Consider the following 14,967-nt stretch of genomic DNA (forward strand, 5'->3'; position numbering starts at 1 on the left):
CTCCAAAAGTGTAGTCCAGCTGTTGAGGTTAAAGCTCTGGTTATGTTCCCCACGGTGTTACTGCCACAGCGTTTCCGTAGTGTAGTGGTTATCACGTTCGCCTCACACGTGAAAGGTACCCGGTTCGAAACCGGGCGGAAACATTATGCAAACGTGTTCAATTTATGATTAGATAAAATTAAATCATTCATATTAGTGGTTCAATAATAACAGAGTGCAGTGTCTCACGATGCTGTTCCATTTGCTAATTTCTCTCTGCAGTTCTGTGCACACTCAACTTCTGCACAGTGTCTCTCACTCCCTCCCGTTTCCAGCCCTGACGCTGGAGAAACCATATCTCAAAGCTGCACATTCCGTGCATTCAGGTCAGCTGTGACAGATTATTAAAGGATCCTGCCACGCCACCACGCTTCACAACAGAAAATTAAAGCCACAAACAAACCCATCGACTAATCGCTCTTCCCCAGCTCCAGAGTGAGTGAGGGCGGGACAAGCCCTAACTTCCGCTCCCACACTCTCCAATCAGTGGCTGCCGGTGGAGAGCGGAGAATGCAACATCAAACAGCGGTTTACCACCCTTCACTGGGCTGCAAAATGCCACCGTCCGAGAAAACGCTCCCCGTACACCAAACAGCAGCCTCATAAGATGCTTCATCTCAACTTCCTGAGTTCGAGCCCCAGCTTGCAGGAACACTTCTTCACTGGAAACACCATTAATTATCTGATTGCCACGTTTTGCATCATGAAAGTAATCCTAACCGATAATTATATAATCATAGATGTTTACAGCATGGAAGGAGTCATTTAAGCCCATCGTATCTGCACCGGCCAACAAATGCCCAGTTTTAGGTGAGTACCCATTCATCTTATTGCATTTAATGTGCACATCTAAGAACTTGTTAAATGTGGTGAGGGTTTCTGCCTGCACCACACTTTCAGGCAGTGAGTTTGAGACCCCCACAAACATCTGCTTGCAGAATGTTCACTTCAAATCCCCTTTAACCCTTACACTAATTACTTTGAAATTATGCAGCCTGGTTGTTGACCACTCCACTATGTGAAATAGACCCTTTTAATCAACAATATCTAGGCCCCTCCTATTTTTATACATCTCAATGCTGTCGCCCATCAGCCTCCTGTGTTCCAAGGAAAACAAACCCATCCTGTCCAATCTGTCCTCATAGCAATGTTGCTCCACTCCCGGCAACATCGACGTAAATCTCCTCTGTACCCTCTCCAGCGTATTCACGTTCTTCCTTCAATGCGGTGACCAGAACTGCACGCAGTACTCCAGCTGTGGCCGAACCAGAATTTTATACAGTTCTAGCATAACCCACTTGCTGTTCTGTTCCTTGCTTCTGCCAATAAATGCAACCATTCCATATGACTTCTTAACCAACTTTTCCAACTGGCCAGCTACCTTCAGGGTTCTGTGGACAAGCAATCCCAGTTATCTTTGTTCCTCTACACTTCTCAATGTCATACCAGTTGAATTGTATTCCCTTTCCTTGTTAGCCCTCCACAAATGCGTGATCTCTCACATCTCTGGATTAAATTCCATTTGCCACTGCTCTAACCCCTTATCAGTTGATTGATATCTTCCTGGAGTCTCCAGCTTTCTTCTTCATTATAAACCACACTGCCTATTTTAATAACACCTGAAAACTTCGTAATCATAACACCTATATTCAAGTTTAGATCATTGATAAATACCATAAAAGCAATGGATCTGGCACTGAAAACTGTGGAACCCCACTGGAAACATCCTTCCAGTCACAAAAACACCCATCAAACATTACCCTTTGCTTCCTGCCTCTGAGCCAAATTTGGATCCAATTTGCCACTTCGCCCTGAATCACATGGGCTTTTACTTAGAAAATGCATAATCATTAAATGTTATCCTGCCTTCATGGGAAAACATCATTAATTGACTGATGATCTTCATTTGCACAACTAAAGAAATGTTAACTGAAGGAGAGTCCTTAATTGAATAACTTATCTGTGCTCTGCACTTTACCTCTGAATCCATAAACCATTTTGGAAACTGTGCTTTAGAAGTCTGTTTCAAAATGTTCCTTGCTGGTAACATTTACATGGGACGTTGGAAACAGTGAGACAGACTGTAGTGCAAGGGATTGGTTATTGTGAAACAGCAAAGAAAATATCCATCTCGAAGAATACCATCGAAAAGAAGTGTTGACCTAACAGCCAAAAAGAAGATGAAGTGCTGAGCCCTTTTCAACAAAAAATTCTTTTCCGAAACATTTCTCTGTCCGAATCTTCACAAAACAAAAATGATGCTTTTAAAGTCATTAAACCCGAATTTTCGTGCACCCGAATCTTCTGAATCAGATGCCTCTCGTTGTGCCGACTGAATCCATGTCCCTTTCAATATTCTGCTGACATGCACACTATTAAATGTGCCACTAACTTATAGAATCAAAGAATAAGGGAATGGTTGCAGCCCGTCGAGCCCATGCCAACTCTCAACAAGTCTCACTCCCCTGTCATTTACCCACAGCTGTGCAATTTTTTTCATTCGGATACTAATCCAACTCCGTTTTGAAAGATAAGATTGAGTCTGACTCCACCGCCCTTTAGAGCAGTGTATTCCAGATTCTAACCACCTGCTGAGGAATGGCCACTCCTGTTCCTATGGAAAAAGGCAGAGAAACACGGGATCAATTCCTGCCACACTCAGAACCTTGCTAAATTTCGCACCGTCATTCTATTCTCGTGACACAAGCTCCAGAAGTGTAGTCCAGCTGTTGAGGTTAAAGCTCTGGTTAAGTTCCCCACTGTCTTTCTGACACAGCGTTTCCGTAGTGTAGTGGTTATCACATTCGCCTAACACGCGCAAGATTCCCGGTCCGAAACCGGGCGGAAACATTATGCAAACGTGTTCAATTAATGATTAGATAAAATTAAATCATTCATATTAGTGGTTCAATATTAACAGAGTGCAGTGTCTCACGATGCTGTTCCATTTGCTGAGTTCTCTCTGCAGTTCTGTACACTCTCAAATTCTACACAGTGTCTCTCACTCCCTCCCGTTTCCAGCCCTGACGCTGGAGAAACCATATCTCAAAGCTGCACATTCCGTGCATTCAGGTCAGCTGTGAGAGATTATTAAAGGATCCTGCCATGCCGCCACGCTTCACAACAGAAAATTAAAGCCACAAACAAACCCATCGACTAATCACTGTTCCCCAGCTCCAGAGTGAGTGAGAGCGGGACAAGCCCTAACTTCCGCTCCAACACTCTCCAATCAGCCGCTGCCGGCGGAAAGCGGAAAATGCAGCATCAAACAGCGGTTTGCCGCCCTTCATTGGGCTGCAAAATGCCACCGTTCGAGACAACGCTCCCCGTACACCGAACAGCAGCCTCATAAGATGCTTCATCTCACCTTCCTGAGTTCGAGCCCCAGCTTGCACGAACACTTCTTCACTGGAAACACCATTAATTATCTGATTGCCACGTTTTGCATCATGAAAGTAATCCTAACCGATAATTTCTAATCATAGAGGTTTACAGCTTGGAAGGAGTCATTTAAGCCCATTGTATATGCACCGGCCAACAAATGCCCAGTTTGAGGCGTGTACCCCTGCACCTTATTGCATTTCATGTGCACATCTAAGAACTTGTTAAATGTGGTGATGGTTTCTGCCTGCACCACACTTTCAGGCAGTGAGTTTGAGACCCTCACAAACATCTGCTTGCAGAATGTTCACTTCAAATCCCCTTTAACCCTCACACTAATTACTTTTAAATTATGCAGCCTGGTTGTTGACCACTCCACTCTGTGAAATAGAACCTTTCAATCTACAATATCTAGGCCCCTCCTATTTTTATAAACCGCAATGCTGTCGCCCATCAGCCTCCTCTGTTCCAAGGAAAACAAACCCATCCTATCCAATCTGTCCTCATAGCAAAGTTGCTCCACTCCCGGCAACATCTACGTAAATCTCCTCTGTACCCTCTCCAGCGTATTCACGTCCTTCCTTCAATGCGGTGACTAGAACTGCACGCAGTACTCCAGCTGTGGCCTAACCAGAATTTTATATAGTTCTAGCATAACCCACTTGCTGTTCTGTTCCTTGCTTCTGCCAATAAAGGCTACCATTCCATATGACTTCTTAACCAACTTTTCCAACTGGCCAGCTACATTCAGGGATTTGTGGACAAGCAATCCCAGTTACCTTTGTTCCTCTACACTTCTCAATGTCATACCAGTTGATGTGTATTCCCTTTCCTTGTTAGCCCTCCACAAATGCGCTATCACTCACATCTCTGGATTAAATTCCATTTGCCACTTATCTACGCCCTTATCAGTTGATTGATATCTTCCTGGAGTCTCCAGCTTTCTTCTTCATTATCAACCCACTGCCTATTTTAATAACACCTGAAAACTTCGAAATCATAACACCTATATTCAAGTTTAGATCATTGATAAATACCATAAAAAGCAATGGATCTGGCTCTGAAAACTGCGGAACCCCACTGGAATCATCCTTCCAGTCACAAAAACACCCATCAAACATTACCCTTTGCTAACTGCCTCTGAGCAAAATTTGGATCCAATATGCCGCTTCGCCCTGAATCACATGGGCATTTACTTAGAAAATGCATAATCATTAACTGTTATCCTGCCTTCATGGGAAAACATCATTAATTGACTAATGATCTTCATTTGCACAACTAAAGAAATGTTAACTGAAGGAGAGTCCTTAATTGAATAACTTATCTGTGCTCTGCACTTTACCTCTGAATCCATAAACCATATTGGACAGTGTGCTTTAGAAGTCTGCTTCAAAATGTTCCTTGCTGGTAACATGTACATGGGACGTTGGAAACAGTGAGATAGACTGTAGTGCAAGGGACTGGTTATTGTGAAACAGCAAAGAAAATATACATTCTGGAAGAATACCATCGAAAAGAAGTGTGACCCGAACAGCCAAAAAGAAGATGAAGTGCTGAGCCCTTTTCAGCAAAAAATTATTTTCCCAAACATTTTTCTGACCGAATCTTCACAAAACAAAAATGATGCTTTTAAAGTCATTAAACCCGGATTTTCGTGCACCCAAATCTTCTGAATCAGATGCCTCTCGTTGTGCCGACTGAATCCATGTCCCTCTCAATATTCTGCTGACATGCACACTATTAAATGTGCCACTAACTTATACAATCAAAGAATAAGGGAATGGTTGCAGCCCGTCGAGCCCATGCCAACTCTCAGCAAGTCTCACTCCCCTGTCATTTACACACAGCTGTGCAATTTTTTTCATTCGGATACTTATCCAACTCGTTATGAAAGATAAGAATGAGTCTGACTCCACCGCCCTTTAGAGCAGTGTATTCCAGATTTTAACCACTTGCTGAGGAATGGCCACTCCTGTTCCTATGTATAAAGGCAGAGAAACACGGGATCAATTCCTGCCACACTCACAACCTTGCTAAATATAGCACCGTCATTCTATTCTCGTGACACAAGCTCCATAAGTGTAGTCCAGCTGTTGAGGTTAAAGATCTGGTTATGTTCCCAACAATGCTACTGCCACAGCGTTTCCGTAGTGTAGTGGTTATCACGTTCGCCTCACACGCGAAAGGTCCCCGATTCGAAACCGGGCGGAAACATTATGCAAACGTGTTCAATTAATGATAAGATAAAATTAAATCATTCATATTAGTGGTTCAATGGTAACAGAGTGCAGTGTCTCACGATGCTGTTCCATTTGCTGATTTCTCTCTACAGTTCTGTTCACACTCAAATTCTTCACAGTGTCTCTCACTCCCTCCCGTTTCCAGCCCTGACGCTGGAGAAACCATATCTCAAAGCTTCACATTCCGTGCATTCAGGTCAGCTGTGAGCTTTTATTAAAGGATCCTGCCACGCCACCACGCTTCACAACAGAAAATTAAAGCCACAAACAAACCCATCGACTAATCGCTCTTCCCCAGCTCCAGAATGAGTGAGGGAGGGACAAGCCCTAACTTCCGCTCCCACACTCTCCAATCAGCCGCTGCCGGCGGAAAGCGGAGAATGCAGCATCAAACAGCGGTTTACCGCCCTTCACTGGGCTGCAAAATACCACCGTTCGAGACAACGCTCCCCGTACACCGAACAGCAACCTCATAAGATGCTTCATCTCAGCTTCCTGAGTTCGAGCCCCAGCTTGCACGAACACTTCTTCACTGGAAACACCATTAATTATCTGATGCCACGTTTTGCATCATGAAAGTAATCCTAACCGATAATTATATAATCATAGAGGTTTACAGCATGGAAGGAGTCATTTAAGCCCATCGTATCTGCACCGGCCAACAAATGCCCAGTTTTAGGTGTGTCCTACTGCACCTTATTGCATTTCATGTGCACATCTCAGAACTTGTTAAATGTGGTGAGGGTTTCTGCCTGCACCACACTTTCAGGCAGTAAGTTTGAGACCCCCACAAACATCTGCATGCAGAATGTTCACTTCAAATGCCCTTTAACCCTTACACTAATTACTTTTAAATTATGCAGCCTGGTTGTTGACCACGCCGCTATGTGAAATAGACCCTTTTAAACAACAATATCTAGGCCCTTCCTATTTTTATACACCTCAATACTGTCGCCCATCAGCCTCCTCTGTTCCAAGGAAAACAAACCCATCCTATCCAATCTGTCCTCATAGCAAAGTTGCTCCACTGCCGGCAACAACTACGTAAAGCTCCTCTGTACCCTCTCCAGCGTATTCACGTCCTTCCTTCAATGCGGTGACTAGAACTGCACGCAGTACTCCAGCTGTGGCCTAACCAGAATTTTATACAGTTCTAGCATAAACCACTTGCTGTTCTGTTCCTTGCTTCTGCCAATAAATGCAACCATTCCATATGACTTCTTAACCAACTTTTCCAACTGGCCAGCTACCTTCAGGGATCTGTGGACAAGCAATCCCAGTTACCTTTGTTCCTCTACACTTCTCAATGTCATACCAGTTGATGTGTATTCCCTTTCCTTGTTAGCCCTCCACAAATGCGCGATCTCTCACATCTCTGGATTAAATTCCATTTGCAACTGCTCTACCCCCTTATCAGTTGATTGATATCTTCCTGTAGTCTCCAGCTTTCTTCTTCATTATCAACCCACTGCCTATTTTAAAAACACCTGAAAACTTCGTGATCATAACACCTATAATCAAGTTTAGATCATTGATAAATACCATAAAAGCAATGGATCTGGCACTGAAAACTGTGGAACCCCACTGGAAACATCCTTCCAGTCACAAAATCACCCATCAAACATTACCCTTTGCTCCTGCCTCTGAGCCAAATTTGGATCCAATTTGCCACTTCGCCCTGAATCACATGGGCTTTTACTTAGAAAATGCATAATCATTAAATGTTATCCTGCCTTCATGGGAAAACATCATTAATTGACTGATGATCTTCATTTGCACAACTAAAGAAATGTTAACTGAAGGAGAGTCCTTAATTGAATAACTTATCTGTGCTCTGCACTTTACCTCTGAATCCATAAACCATATTGGACAGTGTGCTTTAGAAGTCTGCTTCAAAATGTTCCTTGCTGGTAACATGTACATGGGACGTTGGAAACAGTGAGATAGACTGTAGTGCAAGGGACTGGTTATTGTGAAACAGCAAAGAAAATATACAGTCTGGAAGAATACCATCGAAAAGAAGTGTGACCCTAACAGCCAAAAAGAAGATGAAGTGCTGAGACCTTTTCAGCAAAAAATTCTTTTCCCAAACATTTTTCTGACCGAATCTTCACAAAACAAAAATGATGCTTTTAAAGTCATTAAACCCGAATTTTCGTGCACCCAAATCTTCTGAATCAGATGCCTCTCGTTGTGCCGACTGAATCCATGTCCCTTTCAATATTCTGCTGACATGCACACTATTAAATGTGCCACTAACTTATACAATCAAAGAATAAGGGAATGGTTGCAGCCCGTCGAGCCCATGCCAACTCTCAACAAGTCTCACTCCCCTGTCATTTACACTCAGCTGTGCAATTTTTTTCATTCGGATATTTATCCAACTCGTTTTGAAAGATAAGAATGAGTGTGACTCCACCGCCCTTTAGAGCAGTGTATTCCAGATTTTAACCACTTGCTGAGGAATGGCCACTCCTTTTCCGATGTATAAAGGCAGAGAAACACGGGATCAATTCCTGCCACACTCACAACCTTGCTAAATTTCGCACCGTCATTCTATTCTCGTGACACAAGCTCCATAAGTGTAGTCCAGCTGTTGAGGTTAAAGCTCTGGTTATGTTCCCAACAATGCTACTGCCACAGCGTTTCCGTAGTGTAGTGGTTATCAGGTTCGCCTCACACGCGAAAGGTCCCCGGTTCGAAACCGGGCGGAAACATTATGCAAACGTGTTCAATTAATGATTAGATAAAATTAAATCATTCATATTAGTGGTTCAATATTAACAGAGTGCAGTGTCTCACGATGCTGGTCCATTTGCTGATTTCTCTCTGCCGTTCTGTTCACACTCAAATTCTTCAGTGTCTCTCACTCCCTCCCGTTTCCAGCCCTGACGCTGGAGAAACCATATCTCAAAGCTGCACATTCCGTGCATTCAGGTCAGCTGTCAGCTTTTATTAAAGGATCCTGCCACGCCACCAAGCTTCACAACAGAAAATTAAAGCCACAAACAAACCCATCGACTAATCGCTCTTCCCCAGCTCCAGAATGAGTGAGGGCGGGACAAGCCCTAACTTCCGCTCCCACACTCTCCAATCAGCCGCTGCCGGCGGAAAGCGGAGAATGCAGCATCAAACAGCGGTTTACCGCCCTTCAGTGGGCTGCAAAATGCCACCGTTCGAGACAACGCTCCCCGTACACCGAACAGCAGCCTCATAAGATGCTTCATCTCAGCTTCCTGAGTTCGAGCCCCAGCTTGCACGAACACTTCTTCACTGGAAACACCATTAATTATCTGGTTGTCACGTTTTGCATCATGAAAGTAATCCTAACCGATAATTATATAATCATAGAGGTTTACAGCATGGAAGGAGTCATTTAAGCCCATCGTATCTGCACCGGCCAACAAATGCCCAGTTTTAGGTGTGTCCCCCTGCAACTTATTGCATTTCATGTGCACATCTAATAACTTGTTAAATGTGGTGAGGGTTTCTGCCTGCACCACACTTTCAGGCAGTGAGTTTGAGACCCCCACAATCATCTGCATGCAGAATGTTCACTTCAAATCCCCTTTAACCCTTACACTAATTACTTTGAAATTATGCAGCCTGGTTGTTGACCACTCCGCTATGTGAAATAGACCCTTTTAAACAACAATATCTAGGCCCCTCCTATTTTTATACACCTCAATACTGTCGCCCATCAGCCTCCTCTGTTCCAAGGAAAACAAACCCATCCTATCCAATCTGTCCTCATAGCAAAGTTGCTCCACTCCCGGCAACAACTACGTAAATCTCCTCTGTACCCTCTCCAGCGTATTCACGTCCTTCCTTCAATGCGGTGACTAGAACTGCACGCAGTACTCCAGCTGTGGCCTAACAAGAATTTTATACAGTTCTAGCATAACCCACTTGCTGTTCTGTTCCTTGCTTCTGCCAATAAATGCTACCATTCCATATGACTTCTTAACCAACTTTTCCAACTGGCCAGCTACCTTCAGGGATCTGTGGACAAGCAATCCCAGTTTCCTTTGTTCCTCTACACTTCTCAATGTCATACCAGTTGATGTATATTCCCTTTCCTTGTTAGCCCTCCACAAATGCGCTATCACTAACATCTCTGGATTAAATTCAATTTGCCACTGCTCTACCCTCTTATCTGTTGATTGATATCTTCCTGGAGTCTCCAGCTTTCTTCTTCATTATCAACCCACTGTCTATTTTAATAACACCTGAAAACTTCGTAATCATAACACCTATATTCAAGTTTAGATCATTGATAAATACCATAAAAAGCAATGGATCTGGCACTGAAAACTGCAGAACCCCACTGGAATAATCCTTCCAGTCACAAAAACACCCATCAAACATTACCCTTTGCTTACTGCCTCTGAGCCAAATTTGGATCCAATATGCCACTTCGCCCTGAATCACATGGGCATTTACTTAGAAAATGCATAATCATTAAATGTTATCCTGCCTTCATGGGAAAACATCATTAATTGACTGATGATCTTCATTTGCACAACTAAAGAAATGTTAACTGAAGGAGAGTTCTTAATTGAATAACTTATCTGTGCTCTGCACTTTACCTCTGAATCCATAAACCATTTTGGACAGTGTGCTTTAGAAGTCTGCTTCAAAATGTTCCTTGCTGGTAACATGTACATGGGACGTTGGAAACAGTGAGATAGACTGTAGTGCAAGGGACTGGTTATTGTGAAACAGCAAAGAAAATATACATTCTGGAAGAATACCATCGAAAAGAAGTGTGACCCTAACAGCCAAAAAGAAGATGAAGTGCTGAGCCCTTTTAAGCAAAAAATTATTTTCCCAAACATTTCACTGACCGAATCTTCACAAAACAAAAATGATGCTTTTAAAGTCATTAAACCCGAATTTTCGTGCACACAAATCTTCTGAATCAGATGCCTCTCGTTGTGCCGACTGAATCCATGTCCCTTTCGATATTCTGCTGACATGCACACTATTAAATGTGCCACTAACTTATACAATCAAAGAATAAGGGAATGGTTGCAGCCCGTCGAGCCCATGCCAACTCTCAACAAGTCTCACTCCCCTGTCATTTACACACAGCTGTGCAATTTTTTTCATTCGGATACTTATCCAACTCGTTTTGAAAGATAAGAATGAGTCTGACTCCACCGCCCTTTAGAGCAGTGTATTCCAGATTTTAACCACTTGCTGAGGAATGGCCACTCCTGTTCCTCTGTATAAAGGCAGAGAAACACGGGATCAATTCCGGCCACACTCACAACCTTGCTAAATATAGCACCGTCATTCTATTCTCGTGACACAAGCTCCATCAGTGTAGTTCAGCTGTTGAGGTTAAAGCTCTGGTTATGTTCCCAACCATGCTACTGCCACAGCATTTCCGTAGTGTAGTGGTTATCACGTTCGCCTCACACGCGAAAGGTCCCTGGTTCGAAACCGGGAGGAAACATTATGCAAACGTGTTCAATTAATGATTAGCTAAAATTAAATCATTCATATTCGTGGTTCAATATTAACAGAGTGCAGTGTCTCACGATGCTGGTCCATTTGCTGATTTCTCTCTGCAGTTCTGTTCACATTCAAATTCTTCACAGTGTCTCTCACTCCCTCCCGTTTGCAGCCCTGACGCTGGAGAAACCAGATCTCAAAGCTGCACATTCCGTGCATTCAGGTCAGCTGTGAGAGATTATTAAAGGATCCTGCCACGCCACCAAGCTTCACAACAGAAAATTAAAGCCACAAACAAACCCATCGACTAATCGCTCTTCCTCAGCTCCAGAGTGAGTGAGGGCGGGACAAGCCCTAACTTCCGCACCCACACTCTCCAATGAGCCGCTGCCGGCGGAAAGCGGAGAATGCAGCATCAAACAGCGGTTTACCGCCCTTCACTGGGCTTCAAAATGCCACCGTTCGAGACAACGCTCCACCTGCTCCGAACAACAGCCTCACAAGATGCTTGATCTCAGCTTCCTGAGTTCGAGCCCCAGCTTGCACGAACACTTCTTCACTGGAAACACCATTAATTATCTGATTGCCACGTTTTGCATCATGAAAGTAATCCTAACCGATAATTATATAATCATAGAGGTTTACAGCATGGAAGGAGTCATTTAAGCCCATCGTATCTGCACCGGCCAACAAATGCCCCGTTTTAGGTGTGTACCCCTGCACCTTATTGCATTTCATGTGCACATCTAAGAACTGGTTAAATGTGGTGAGGGTTTCTGCCTGCACCACACTTTCAGGCAGTGAGTTTGAGACCCCCACAAACATCTGCATGCAGAATGTTCACTTCAAATCCCCTTTAACCCTTACACTAATTACTTTTAAATTATGCAGCCTGGTTGTTGACCACTCCACTATGTGAAATAGACCCTTTTAATCAACAATATCTAGGCCCCTCCTATTTTTATACACCTCAATGCTGTCGCCCATCAGCCTCCTCTGTTCCAAGGAAAACAAACCCATCCTATTCAATCTGTCCTCATAGCAAAGTTGCTCCACTCCCGGCAACATCTACGTAAATCTCCTCTGTACCCTCTCCAGCGTATGCACGTTCTTCCTTCAATGCGGTGACCATAACTGCACGCAGAACTCCAGCTGTGGCCTAACCAGAATTTAATACAGTTCTAGCATAACCCACTTGCTGTTCTGTTCCTTGCTTCTGCCAATAAATGCAACCATTCCATATGAATTCTTAATCAACTTTTCCAACTGGTCAGCTACCTTCAGGGATCTGTGGACAAGCAATCCCAGTTACCTTTTTTCCTCTACACTTCTCAATGTCATACCAGTTGATGTGTATTCCCTTTCCTTGTTAGCCCTCCACAAATGCGCGATCTCTCACATCTCTGGATTAAATTCAGTTTGCCACTGCTCTACCCCCTTATCAGTTGATTGATATCTTCCTGGAGTCTCCAGCTTTCTTCTTCATTATCAACCACACTGCCTATTTTAATAACACCTGAAAACTTCGTAATCATAACACCTATATTCAAGTTTAGATCATTGATAAATACCATAAAAAGCAATGGATCTGGCACTGAAAACTGTGGAACCACACTGGAAACATCCTTCCAGTCACAAAAACACCCATCAAACATTACCTTTTGCTTCCTGCCTCTGAGCCAAATTTGGATCCAATTTGCCACTTCGCCCTGAATCACATGGGCTTTTACTTAGAAAATGCATAATCATTAAATGTTATCCTGCCTTCATGGGAAAACATCATTAATTGACTGATGATCTTCATTTGCACAGCTAAAGAAATGTTAACTGAAGGAGAATCCTTAATTGAATAACTTATCTGTGCTCTGCACTTTACCTCTGAATCCATAAACCATTTTGGACACTGTGCTTTAGAAGTCTGCTTCAAAATGTTCATTGCTGGTAACATGTATACGAGACGTTGGAAACAGTGAGATAGACTGCAGTGCAAGGGACTGGTTATTGTGAAACAGCAAAGAAAATATAAATTCTGGAAGAATACCATCGAAAAGAAGTGTGGCCCTAACAGCCAAAAAGAAGATGAAGTGCTGAGCCCTTTTCAGCAAAAAATTCTTTTTCAAACATTTCTCTGACCGAATCTTCACAAAAGAAAAATGATGCTTTAAAGTCATTAAACCCGAATTTTCATGCACCGGAATCTTCTGAATCAGATGCCTCTCGTTGTGCCGACTGAATCCATGTCCCTTTCAATATTCTGCTGACATGCACACTATTAAATGTGCCACTAACTTATAGAATCAAAGCATAAGGGAATGGATGCAGCCCGTCGAGCCCATGCCAACTCTCAACAAGTCTCACTCCCCTGTCTTTTACCCACAGCTGTGCAATTTTTTTCATTCGGATACTTATCCAACTCCGTTTTGAAAGATAAGATTGAGTCTGACTCCACCGCCCTTTAGAGAAGTGTATTCCAGATTCTAACCACTTGCTGAGGAATGACCACTCCTGTTCCTATGTATAAAGGCAGAGAAACACGGGATCAATTCATGCCACACTCACAACCTTGCTAAATATAGCACCGTCATTCTATTCTCGTGACACAAGCTCCAGAAGTGTCGTCCAGCTGTTGAGGTTAAAGCTCTGGTTATGTTCCCAACAATCTTAATGCCACAGCGTTTCCGTAGTGTAGTGGTTATCACGTTCGCCTAACACGCGAAAAGTCCCCGGTTCGAAACCGGGCGGAAACATTATGCAAACGTGTTCAATTAATGAGAAGATAAAATTAAATCATTCATATTAGTTGTTCAATGTTAACAGAGTGCAGTGTCTCACGATGCTGTTCCATTTGCTGATTTCTCTCTGCAGTTCTGTTCACACTCAAATTCTACACAGTGTCTCTCACTCCCTCCCGTTTCCAGCCCTGACGCTGGAGAAACCATATCTCAAAGCTGCACATTCCGTGCATTCAGGTTCGCTGTGAGAGTTTATTAAAGGATCCTGCCACGCCACCACGCTTCACAACAGAAAATTAAAGCCACAAACAAACCCATCGACTAATCGCTCTTCCTCAGCTCCAGAGTGAGTGAGGGCGGGACAAGCCCTAACTTCCGCTCCCACACTCTCCAATCAGCCGCTGCCAGCGGAAAGCGGAGAATGCAGCATCAAACAGCGGTTTACCGCCCTTCCCTGGGCTGCAAAATGCCACCGTTCCAGACAACGCTCCCCGTGCTCCGAACAGCAGCCTCATAAGATGCTTCATCTCAGCTTCCTGAGTTCGAGCCCCAGCTTGCATGAACACTTCTTCACTGGAAACACCATTAATTATCTGATTGCCACGTTTTGCATCATGAAAGTAATCCTAACCGATAATTATATAATCATAGAGGTTTACAGCATGGAAGGAGTCATTTAAGCCTATCGTATCTGCACCGGCCAACAAATGCCCAGTTTTAGGTGTGTACCCCTGCACCTTATTGCATTTCATGTGCACATCTCAGAACTGGTTAAATGTGGTGAGGGTTTCTGCCTGCACCACACTTTCAGGCAGTGAGTTTGAGACCCCCACAAACATCTGCATGCAGAATGTTCACTTCAAATCCCCTTTAACCCTTACACTAATTACTTTTAAATTATGCAGCCTGGTTGTTGACCACTCCACTATGTGAAATAGACCCTTTTAATCAACAATATCTAGGCCCCTCCTATTTTTATACACCTCAATGCGGTCGCCCATCAGCCTCCTCTGTTCCAAGGAAAACAAACCCATCCTATCCAATCTGTCCTCATAGCAAAGTTGCTCCACTCCCGGCAACATCTACGTAAATCTCCTCTGTACCCTCTCCAGCGT

At 43.5% G+C, this 14,967-nt stretch overlaps 6 non-coding genes across 6 annotated transcripts; all 6 read left to right on the plus strand.

The window, feature by feature from the left end:
• Positions 1-70: 70 nt before the first annotated feature.
• On the plus strand, positions 71-143 carry trnav-cac (transfer RNA valine (anticodon CAC)). Its single transcript has one exon. It is a non-coding gene; the product is annotated as a tRNA-Val (tRNA).
• A 2,673-nt stretch (positions 144-2,816) lies between these two features.
• On the plus strand, positions 2,817-2,889 carry trnav-aac (transfer RNA valine (anticodon AAC)). Its single transcript has one exon. It is a non-coding gene; the product is annotated as a tRNA-Val (tRNA).
• A 2,672-nt stretch (positions 2,890-5,561) lies between these two features.
• trnav-cac (transfer RNA valine (anticodon CAC)) lies at positions 5,562-5,634 on the plus strand. Its single transcript has one exon. It is a non-coding gene; the product is annotated as a tRNA-Val (tRNA).
• A 2,670-nt stretch (positions 5,635-8,304) lies between these two features.
• On the plus strand, positions 8,305-8,377 carry trnav-cac (transfer RNA valine (anticodon CAC)). Its single transcript has one exon. It is a non-coding gene; the product is annotated as a tRNA-Val (tRNA).
• Positions 8,378-11,048: 2,671 nt separating this feature from the next.
• On the plus strand, positions 11,049-11,121 carry trnav-cac (transfer RNA valine (anticodon CAC)). Its single transcript has one exon. It is a non-coding gene; the product is annotated as a tRNA-Val (tRNA).
• Positions 11,122-13,794: 2,673 nt separating this feature from the next.
• On the plus strand, positions 13,795-13,867 carry trnav-aac (transfer RNA valine (anticodon AAC)). Its single transcript has one exon. It is a non-coding gene; the product is annotated as a tRNA-Val (tRNA).
• The last annotated feature ends 1,100 nt before the right edge of the window (positions 13,868-14,967 follow it).

Source organism: Pristiophorus japonicus, chromosome 3 (genome assembly GCF_044704955.1).
Source record: "Pristiophorus japonicus isolate sPriJap1 chromosome 3, sPriJap1.hap1, whole genome shotgun sequence".
NCBI classification, from domain to species: Eukaryota; Metazoa; Chordata; class Chondrichthyes; family Pristiophoridae; genus Pristiophorus; species Pristiophorus japonicus.